Here is a 12292-nt window from a genome sequence, read left to right as displayed (position 1 = left end):
ATAAGATGTTATTACATTTTTTCTGATTTCACATTACATTTAAATAGTATATATTAAAATAATCCATGCTCTGCACATATTTAGGTGCCCAGTGCCCTGCTAATTGCTTTACAAATATCCTTTATGTTATTTCCACATTCATATTTATTGAATACCTATCATGCACCACACATTATTTCACAGCAGTTATTTGCCAGTGTAAAGACGCAGATGGTACCAATGTGTAACCCATCAATTAGTTACAAATAAGAAATGATTGCGAACATGCAGATCTAGGCAGGAGGGGGTACAGGGAGTGCTTAGAAAGGTATTCAGGGAGAGTGCCTCTGAGCAGCCATCTGAACTATTAATAACATAACTCATGCAAATTCTAGGGCTATAATGTTCTAAGGAGATAGTTTCCAAGAATCATGAAGAAGGAACAAGCCCTCAGTCAGCTTCCATTTGGTGCTAGGAAAAATGAGGGGTGATGAGATCTATCAGAAAATCAGGAACCCAATTATGTAGGGCCTTAAAGGCTGTGGTCTGGAGTTTGCATTTTATTTATTTGGAGAATGGTGAGAAGCCTACACGCACATGTGTGTGAGTATGCATGTGTGTGTGTGTGTGTGTGTGTGTGTGTGTGTGTGTGTGTGTATGTGTGTGTTATACATATTGTATATGAGATTGTTGGTACTGGGGCTTGAACTCAGGGCCTGGGCTCTGTCCTTAGCTTTTTTCACTCAAGGCTGGAGCTTTATCATGTGAGCCACAGCAACACTTCTTACCTGTGTACTTTACGAGCGTTCATCCCACTGGCTTTTGAGTGGAGACCAGAGTAAGGAGTTGGGAAACACTGGTGGAATTTCAGGTTAGAAATAACTCCAGGACAGTGAGGTAGACAGGTGGTATGTGAAGACATACATATAAGCCTGTTTGCTCAGACAGCAATTCTTTGGAATAAAGAAAACTGAGATGACAGGGCAGATCTCTGGAACATTTCAAGGGGAATCTAACAAACCACGTTTGGAGTGATCCAAAGACATGAGAAGGCTGAGCTGCTCCTGTCAGCTTCTGCTGTAAATTTAAGAAGAGAGTGCACTTGTTCTTATTTTTTTTTTCTAGATGATTCCAGCTCAAACGGCTCACAACGGTTTTTCTTCAATTACTGAATTTCCGAAAGAAATTTCATTTTGGCTGATTCTTCCAGATAATGGCCTCATGATCCCTTCATTTTGAGTATTTCTATGCAGAGGAAGATTCAAAAACCTCATCATTTGTGCCCTACTTGTTTAAATAGCTCACCTTATCATTTGATGTTTGCATCTTTCTCATCATTGCAGATGACGCGTCAGGAAAATAAAGAACGGCCTTTGTTGCTCTGTGTTGACAAGGAGAATGCTGTTGGCAAAATCTGACACCAGCTGACTGTTTGTTTTCCTGGAGGACCCAAAGGTGAATATAAATAATTTAAAATAGCTCTTATGATCTGTCACTTGCTGGGTGACAAAATTAAAGGAACTGAGCGAAGACTGAAGAGTCAAACTATAAAAGAATTTGAAGAAAAACATGAATTTGATTTGGCAAAAAAATTCTGAATGCCTACAGTGCAAGAGCCCCTAAAAAGATCTGGAGATTCAGGGTTCAAAACCAGCCCAAAATAACCAAAATAATAAAAATGCAGTGCTGAAAGTATGGCTCAAGTGATAGAGTACCAACCGCCCTGAGTTCAAATCCCAGTCTACCAAAAAAAAAAAAAAAAGGAAAAGTTGTTATTTAAGATAATATGGATGAAATGAAACAGAAGAAATTGAATTGATTGAAACTGAATTAACTGAAGTAAGCCAAGAAAGAAGAGCTAGAGCAAAATCTCACTCACATATAGAAGTGGAGGAGGAATGGTGGTTATAGAGGACTGGCTGTATGTGAGGGGCAGGGAGGTTTAGCTAAGAGTTACAAAACTTCTACAATGTACACAGAACCTGACATGTTAAATTGAAACCCTTAGCACAGAGATTTAAAGGTAAAAAAAAATAGAGTTTAAAAAGTTACCAAACTTCAATCAGGTAAGAATACATTGAGATCTATTGACTTAGTGAATAATATAGTCATGAAAATCACTAAGATTAGACTTTCAGTGTTCTTACCACAAACCAACATATACGTGAGGCTATGGATATACTAATTAGTTGCTCCACTCTGTAAGTACATTTTAAAATGTTATGTCCTGACAGGTGCTGGTGGCTCATGTCTGTCATCCTAGCTGCTTGGTAGGCCGAAATCTGAGGCTCACAGTCCATGAGATTCTTACCTGCAATTAATGGCAAAAAGCTGGAAGTAGAACAAAAGAGCTCCAGGACAGTGCCCAGGCCCTGAGTTCAAGTCCCCATGCCAGTACACACACACACACACACACACACACACACACACACACACACACACACACACACACACACAAACACACATTATGTTGTACACAAGCATGTACATTGTTAATCAAACTAATTAAATACAGGAATATTTCTAGATCATTTCTAAAATTCACTTAATATTTTAATTGACATTATAATTGTATATTAGGGGATGCAAGATTTCTTGATTTGGATAAGAAAAATAGGAGTCATTTGATGTGGCTTCCTCCTCTACCCCCAGTTCATATTTATTTGTTTGCAGTTGTCTCTTCTACATTTCAAGCTTTCCTAAGACCATGGATCGAAAAAGCTGTGTTAAATGACACCATCTTGGTTTTATTGGAGAATATCATTCAAAAATTACTTAAATATGCATTAAGGCATTTAATTATTAACTTGATAAAAATAGGCAGTTTATGTTAATATGGGTTCAGGGTAGAATTCCTTGTTGGAATGTTGCTTTAAAAGGCTTCCTAATTACTACATATTTATCCTTTCAACAAGAAATCTCTGAACAATTTACTAAGAAAGCTACTGCTTCATATTTTAGGCAGAGATACAAAGAGATCAGCAACTTATTAGAGGTAAATAAATCGCTTGCTGATTGGGAATTACGCTTCTGAGCCCCAGAATCACAACTTTCTACATAAACCCAAAGAGTGGGCAAAGGAAATAGTGTTCAGAGATTCTGTGTTCCCAGTATAGTTAGCATAATCAGTTTACCTGTGTCAATTTCATTACCATTTATAAATAGGGATGCTGCCTCAGGAGAAAAGAAAAGCTTCCTCACTCTCTTTTTCTGGCTTCAAACAGAGTAATTCACCATTCAAATCGACTCTGAAAGGACACAGAATTTATTCCAGCAGGCTCTGGGAAAGGTGGCAGCTCATTGCAGAAGCAGTTCCTTTGGGGTTTGATTGGGTTGAAAGTATCCTAGGTTAGGTGTTATCCATTCCTCAGCCATTCATTCTGGCTGCCTTCTTCATCTGAACCATGTTTGAAAATCCCTTTATCTTTCTTTGGCCTTGCTAGGCTGTTACCCAGAGGAATATCCTCTAATCCTCCTCAGCCTGTCCAGAGAGATTTAGCTCTGAGTCAAAGGGGTTTTCAAAGAAAAGATTTTCAGCAATTCTGGAAGGTAAATATACTGTTGTCTATCAAGACGTGGGTTGCATTTACTTGGTTTTGTGAGATACTTGGAGACTCTCCAGGAAATATATAAATATATGTGCAATATTTATATCACCCAGCTATGCGGTATGGAATGCATAGTCACATATGTGGTCATGTTAGTATTTCAACATTTTAAGGAAAGGTTATAAATTCGTGTAAATTTGAATGAGGCTAGCTCCATGTTCCAGAACAGCTTGAATTAGAGAATATTCAGCACCAAAGAAATGTAGGTTTTGTTCCAGTAAGAAATTTATTCAGATTATAGAGATCGAGCATAAGTAAAATTCTAAGAGAATTTGCTTTTGTGCATAGAAAATAATTGTTTAAAATTAAATTAATTGCACGATAATGCAGAACTGTTTTTCTTAACAGTACTTTAAATGTTGACTTACCTTTTGCTTTAGCATTAAAGTATTCCAATCCAAACTTTTTTATACCTTTGCATGCAGAATATATTAATGTCCAGAAAAGAGAGATAAATTGCGCCCTAGAAATAACTGACACTACACAGTAAAATCTCTTTGCCACCTGCTCATTGGGTGGACTTAGAATTTTTTAGTTTTTCTTAGAATTTTAGTTTTTCTTAGAATTTCCTTTGCAAACTCAGATTCCTCTTCAGTAGGAGTGACAAAACACTTTTTTGCAATAATGATTTCTCAAATATGAGACCTTATGCACAGTGCCTACCAGCTAGTAAAAATTTGAAAAATGTTAGTTTTGTTAAATGTTACAGTTTCCCTAAATACCAAAATAATGCGATCAAGTTAAAGAGATATTTACTCTGTGTTATTTATTTAAAGAGATATTTACTCTGTTATTTATTTATTTAATTTGCTATGCTTACTGAGCCTTCCCTAAGATCAAAGCACCTTAAATATCTCTCATTATATTTTTCTAAAATAAATTTTTAAATAAGAATTCTTAATTAGAGGTGGGTAAACTTTCTGTTTTCTTTCAGGGAAAGGAAATGCCAAATAATTATTGAAATAGCAGTCACTTTCTCCTGACTCCTGCATTACTGTTAATTTAAATATATCCGAATTAATAGTTATAAGGGCCCAATAATAGTGAAATTCATGAATAGAAGGATTCATATGATTGAATAAAATATTACACCTTCCTTTCTCAAGAAATGTCTTGCTTACTAATCAATTCACTGTCTGGCTTGGAATTCAACAGCTAAATTCTCTGATAATCCAGTTCTTCAACAATAAAATCATGAGATAAATTAAAGCCCAAACAAAATAACTTCAAGGTCTAATCAAACAGTAATGATGTTAGTGGGCCCTTTGGTATGAAAGGAGTTGCTTGGGGCAGGGGAGGGAGGAGTTGGGGAGGTAGGGAAGAAAGGGAAAAACAAAGGAGGGGTAACAATGCTTAACAGGAAATGGACTCATTACCTTACTCATGTAACTGTAACCCCTCTGTACAGTATCTTTACAATTTTATATATATATATATATATATATATATATATATATACATAGAGAGAGAGAGAGAGAGAGAGAGAGAGAGAGAGAGAGAGAAAGTGGTTACTTGCAGCTGATTCCATTTTTTTCAAAATTTTATCCAAATAGTGACCTCCATTTTAAATTATCGTTAGCACTTCATTCATACCAGGATTTAAATCTCTTTAGAAATAGCATTGTCTTATACTGAGCACTGGTGGTTTGTGTCTCTAGCTACTCAGAAGGTTGAGGTCTGAGGAGTGGGGTTCAAAGCCAACCCAGGCAGGAAAGGCCACAAGACTCTTATTGCCAGAAAAAGCACAAAATAGTGCTATGGCCCAAGTGGTACAGTGTTAGCCTTGAGTAAAAGGCAGCCCAGGGACAGTGCCCAAGCCCTGAGTTCAAGCCCTAGGCCCAGCAAAACAAACAAACAAACAAAAACATTGTCTTTAATAAATAGCTTTGAGCAGCTTTTCTTTTGCAGAGCTCAATTTGTCCATTATTACAACAACAGTTTTGTTTCAGTAGAATAAAAAATTCCATAATTCCTGAAAAGTACAGATAGCTTGAGATACAGTAGGTCCATCCTGAAAACCTGCATAAGCAGATGATGAGTGGAGTTTTTCTAGAAAGTTATCTTAACATCTTGAATCAGGTTTAATATTCTAAAAGAGAAAGTTTCAGTTCCTTGACATTGAATCCTCTCTAGAACTCTTTCCTGGACTTAAGAAACTCAGCAATCCATCTACAACCAACCAACTGGTCCCAATCTTCCTTTATTTTTTATCATATAGATATAAATTTATTTCAATGACAAAAATCTGAGGTTTAAATATCTGGTTACTCCATTTTCTACAGAGAAATAGCAGAACTTACATGTTTTAACTTTTTATCACTCTTGGCAATATTATAAGTGTGTTTTAATACATAAGCTTTGATGATTAATATTAAAATGAAGGTCTAGTCAGAAGGAATTCTGTATGTGTATAATTACTCATATCCAGAGACAGTAGGGTTTTAAGAAACAAAACTTATTACCCCATTCTAATGCCATGATTCTAAACCAATGACAATAGTTGACTTGGAACAACTGTCTGGATTGAGCAACATATACTGCAATGTAATATCTGAAGGCAATCTGCTCAGGGAGGCAGAGCCATAAAAGGAACTTTTCAAGGTTCCTTATTGGGAATGAGTGAAAATGTATTGAGAAAACCAATAAAATTATAACACAGCAACAATCACTTTGTTCTTAGATGTGAAAGAACATCAACGAAGATTTATATCTTATTTTAACTCTGTCCTGTGACAGTTTCAAATTCATCAGGCAGGTTGTTTTGGAGTAAGGCAGAAACTTAGGAGGAGACTATCTTTCAACAGGCCTGTGTTGATGGAGAGCAAGTTTAATCATCTTCTGCTCTCTCCAAGAAGATTACTGACGTGACTTGAGAAGCAGTAAGTGCACTGATTTCATACTCAGAGAAGGGGAGCAATGCTAAAAGCTCATTATGAACAGATGCATTTGCATGCAGCCTACTTCATATTCAGAGTTAACAGGGATTCACAATGTCAAATCTGAAACTGAGCACTTAGAATGTAGACCATGGTGTGGCTTCTAATGCAATAAACAGAATTCTTATAGCGTTAACGCTGCTGGCATAAATGAGCTATTCTCTAACTGCACACTTTAATACCCAGCTTAAATAAATTTAAAATCTGCATGCATGTTTGAATAATGAGTTTTTTTTATTGTGAAAATACCATCGAATAATGAGTTTTTAAGTGGAAAGCAGTGGCTATCTGTGTCTGCTTGGCGATTATGTACAATGTCTACTTTCTGAATGTGGGTTGTCTCCCATTATTTTGTTCTTCACACCCAATCTCCAGGCAAATGAGAGTATTCCCAATCATCTATATCTATCTATCTTGTTTTAACCATAATTTGAGCCAGTAATAAGACTTCCCGTGCTTCCTGAATACCTATCTTAACTATTTAACACATCAATGTTCTAATTATCCTTTGAGATACAAGTCAAATATTATCTTCTTAATGGGATTAGCAGGAGGAAGTTAGGTCACCGAGGGTATGACCTTGAAGGGACTATTGGCACAACAGCCTCTTCTCTCCTGATTTCTGGCAACCAGGAGATGAACAGCTTTAGGCTCTCACATGTTCACCACCACTCACATGTTCTACCTCACTGCACATCCGGAAGCAATAGAGTAAGTTGATTGTGGGCTGAAACAATGACCCCAAATAAATGTTTTCTCTTTATTAAAAAAAAAGCCAAATATTGCTTATATGTAGAAAGCTTCACTTACTTTCTCCAATTGAAGAAGTATCATCACTTTTTAGATTTTCATAGCTTTAATATATACATTATGATCATATGTTTATGATACCACTTTCTATTTCACATTATATCCACATATAGATACTGCTTCTTATTTCCCTCACTGGCTTTTCAAAGGCACAACTTGAATTCAAGTTTATATCTCTCACAGTATCTGAAGCACTGTTTCATTCTTCATAAGTTTCCCAGAAAATTCAGCCAGGGAACCTAAAATTTCAATCACTTATATTTCTTTGTGTATAAAGAAGCTGCATGGTAATCAGGTTTTCTTCACTCCTATAACTATTGTATGTTTACGAGAACCTTAATATTGGAAATTCCAAGATGAACAAGATCCCTTCTGTTCCAATAAGTAAATGAAAGAGAGTGAGAGAGAGGGAGAGAGAGAAAATAAATATTATGTCACAATATCAGACAAGGTGACATAAGAGTGAATAGATGGATGAACTTGTATTCCAAATGATTAAAAAGGAAGCGGAGTTGTGGCTCATGTGGTAGAATGCTAGTCTTGAGTGACAAAAGGCTAAGAGACTTACCAAGACCCTGAATTCAAGTCCCAGTAGTGGCATAACAAAACAAAACAGAAAACCAAATGATTAAAATAGCAACCAGATACATAAATACCAAGGGGAAATATAACATTTCAAACCAAAAATGAGCCAGGCAAAGTCGTAAGGTTATAAGTTTAACATATTGTGGCAGCCATGATTTGGATAGGATAGTAGAAATCACTCCAGGCATTTCCAGCAGAAAATATTTCATACAAGGAAATAAAAGCATCAAAATCCTCTGCAATAGCCCTATGTAGCATTAAGAAAATCTATCCTTGCAGGAACCAAAGTCACCTGCCAATAAAATCAAATATAGATGATATAAAAAGTTCCTATGCTGATTTTTTTTAATCCAGATGTTTAGGTATAGAGATAAAGTGGGAGATTTCAGATCTGTAGTCCTTACATATCTGTTGGGAGGGGCCTTAGTCTAGCAGAGTGAAGGTGCTGGGTTGTTGGTTTTTCTATAGCAGTTGGTTTTTCTATAGAGGATGCTGGAATAGAGGCGAGTGGTGTAGTGGGAGGGAGGAAAGGAAAGCGTTTCTCTCTGACCATTCCACCCTATTTCAGTGATGAATTCAGTGAGGTTACTAGCTGATAGCTTGATGTTGGGAAGGAGTGCCGGGATCCTTCGAAGACTCTTTGTGAAGCCCTGAGGTAACGTGAACCCCTCCCCCGTGTTCTGTGATTTTAGCCTCTGTGTGTCTTCTGGTACTATTGTCTCAAGTTTGCCTATTTGTAATAATCAGTATTTAAGCAAATTATGAATTAATGAAAAATCAATGAATGCGGATATAAGATACAATAAATTAAACAGAAGAAAAAATGAACTCTGATATATTTCCAAGGTCATTTTAAAATAAAATGAAAACCTTTCACTTGGACTGAAAGACCTGAAATAAATGAACAACATACTGGGGAAATGACCCTGGGGTGAGAGGTGGGGGTGGGGTGGGAGGTGGGGCCGGAACCACAGACAAAACTTGATCACATCTGAAATGCATAGAATCACAAGCAGAAAACCTTCTGTCACGCGCCATAGGCAGGATTTGAATTATGATGACAGTTATAATTAAAACGATGCTACTGAGATGACACTTACCGAACTCTCATTGTGTGCCTAGCACCTCACATTAGAACTATTTTCCATTTAATTATCTCAGTAATCTATTTTGCAAAGAAAGTAAAACACAGAGAAGTTAAATAACTTGCCCAAGTAAACAAAGCTAGTAAGTTTGAACAACAACAAAAACAAAATTCAGACAAAAATATCTATCAATCCAACCAACCAATCTTTCCAGTAGCTGACCAAAGGAAGACTGGCCAACCAGGATTTATGATGAAGAAAGCAAAGTAATGGGCTTCACAGCAGAGCAAGATAAGAATGGTGGACTGGCCATAGCTTCACCATATGATTTGGGGCTAATTACTTGATCACATTGATCTCAATGTTCTTATCTGTTAAGTGGAGAAAACACCACCTTTAGAGCACTCATGGAAAGACTAAGAGAGAGAATATCTGAGTAGCCCCTAGAATATTTTGCCTTCTTTTGTCAACACAATGGAAACACAGGAGTCTTGCAGATAATTGGTACTGTCTGAAACAGTAAGTGGGTTGATGGACGCATGGATAATCATCTTGAGGTTACAGTGAGTTAAGGGGGAAAAAAACAAAAGGGGGGGGGAAAAAAAGAAAAGCTTAGAAGAGATCTACTGTTTGTGGTGACTTATTTGCCCAGCCCTATTATTTCCCAGCTGTTGGAAAGCATCAGATGACCAGTTTTCCCCAATCAGCTAAGAGTGGAAGATGTATGTAACTTCTGGCCTCAAACCCTTACAAGCTTGTGGGTAATGTTGTAGGTCTCTCTCACTATGATAAAGTGATTGTATAGACAGAAACCAAGGATCCTCAGGCAGAGGCAGCCAGGAAGACTGAGTAATTGCAGGGGGAAAAATCATCTGCTCTAGAATCCTAGTGTTCCAAGCAGTCTTTGAATAAGCACAGTTATAGAGTTAATTTTCTTCTGCAGCATAACCAAGAGTATCTTTCTTTATATAAATAGTTACTATTCTTTTCCTAAAACATATCATCTTTCTAGCATAGCAAATTGGCAAGTTCCGAAAACAGGTTCAAACTAATCATAAATAGTGCGAAAGATATATAAAAACAAGTAAAACTTTTAAAACGTGGAAGAAACTTTGGGTAAAGTTTGGTCCTTTTAACAGATCACAGACATATTAATACTACAGAAGAAGATAATTAAAAGTTACTGGCTAATAGGTATGTAATTCATAGTTCCAGGTATTAAAATATGTTGTTAGATCTCATGTAACCACTCACTTCAGAATCTCAGGTGTGAAGTGATTTCAAGGTTATCACACGTGACCTCTAATTTACAGATTAAAAAAGAAAACTGAGGTTCAGAGTAGTTTGTTGAGTTTCTTAAGGTGATTCAGTAATTCAGGGACAAAATTGGGTTTAACACTCATCTGTCATCTTTCAGGCTAGAATCGTTTTAAACTCTTACTCAGGAGGCTTTTGTTCCAATGGCTTACTTCTATCTATGTGCTTTGAAATAGTTAATGTATGTCCCAAAAGTTTATTTTTATTTAGTTCTGCAGAAACTCAAACTGAATAATACCCAGCAGAGTATTCTATTTGATAGTTATAGAGATTGCTTAGCCTAAAAAATGTTAAAGATGGAAGATATCCAGGGAGAATATCAGCACAGTACGTACAGGAAAGAAATCTATGTACCCAGTTGAAACTTTTGCAAAAATCTCTAGAGTCCTGATGCCTTTGAAGTCATTCTTCCCAGGAGGAAGATGGGATCGTGTTTTAATTCTCTTCCGTTCTTTTTATAAAGTCCAGCCACTAGATACACCTGAGTGAGCTGACAGTAAGTGAAGCATGTTAAAGAACTGGACTGTGAAATGTGCACTATTTATCACATAGTGATTCCTTATCTGTTGGAGCAGTCTGCAAAGTTTCTTCATAACTTTCTCTTTCCTGGCTTTCCTTGATTCCTTAAGAAAATTGTGCATAGACTATTGCATAAAGCACCATGAAATTCTTAACTACCTTAAAAATAGCCCAGAAAATATTATTCAGTATAACAAGAAGTTCTCAATTCTAAATTTTTGTGAATCTTTTCAGACATGCCCTGTGTTAATCTTTTCATATCCCATGGAATTATAATTCCATTCCATTTTTTTTATTTTTGTCAGTTTTATAGATGGAGGCATCTGAGTTTTTATTTTTATTTTTATTTTTATTTTTTGGGGGGGTCCGGTCGTGGGGCCTGGACTCTGGGCCTGGGCGCTGTCCCTCAGCTCTTCAGCTCAAGGCTAGCACTCTACCACTAGAGCCACAGCGCCACTTCCAGCTTTTTTTCTTTTTGCTCATGTGGTGCTGAGGAATCGAACCCAGGGCCTCATGCATGCAAGGCAAGCGCTCTACCACTGAGCCACCTTCCCAGCCCCGCATCTGAGTTTTTATTTGCAATGCTTTGAATTATATCAATGCTTCGTTAATACTGTGATATTGCATCTATTTTTTAAAATCTGACTTACTTGGCTATTGTGTATTTTGTTTCAATGACTTGCCTTTCCCTACTTCTATCTCTTTTGTTTGTTCTTTATTCTTCTCATTGATTTACAGGATTTCTTTAAACATCATTAACATTTTGTGTGTCATGCCTAAGGTAATTATTTTTCCTGAGTTAAGCATTAGCATTTCAATATGTCTATGACTTCTCTGGCCATCCAATTGTCCTTATTTCCATGTAGCCAAATATGTCAATCTTTTCTTATATAGTTCCTGGATTTGATTCATGTGCGAAAGCTTTCTCTCCTATTCCAAGGAAAAATATTCTCCTAAAGTTTCTTTTAGTGTTTGTCCAGTTTTCTCAGATGTCAGTCAGCCTTATGGCTAGCCACATGATCATGTCACCAGCTGGGAACCATACTTGTTAAGAGCATGAACTCCCAAACCAGGATGCTTTAACTCATATTTCAACCTCATGTGTCTGGGAAAAGGGGTAAGAATGACCCATTTATGTGTCAAAATGTGTTGTTAGAATTAATAAATTCCTTTGCTTAGGATATTTAGGATGGTATTCCAATGTACATCATGTATGTAAAAGTACTGAGCACTATTGGTCTCTGAAAACCTAGTCTGAACATGGTTCCTGTCATGAAGTCTAAATCTCTGCAAATAAAAAAGTCAATCAATTTATACAAAATATATTTCCTGTATTCTTCCTTTTTATTAGTTATTTTTGACTAAATTTATTTGGCCCATAGTCTTCATACTCATTTCAGTAACTTTTAACATAAATAGTTATTATTCTTAGTCTATCTCAGAGGTCTTAGAT

This window comes from Dipodomys spectabilis, unplaced genomic scaffold (assembly GCF_019054845.1).
Source record: "Dipodomys spectabilis isolate Male_0828 unplaced genomic scaffold, ASM1905484v1 ptg000783l, whole genome shotgun sequence".
In the NCBI taxonomy this organism is placed as follows: Eukaryota; Metazoa; Chordata; class Mammalia; order Rodentia; family Heteromyidae; genus Dipodomys; species Dipodomys spectabilis.
Note: the sequence above shows the minus strand (reverse complement) of the source record.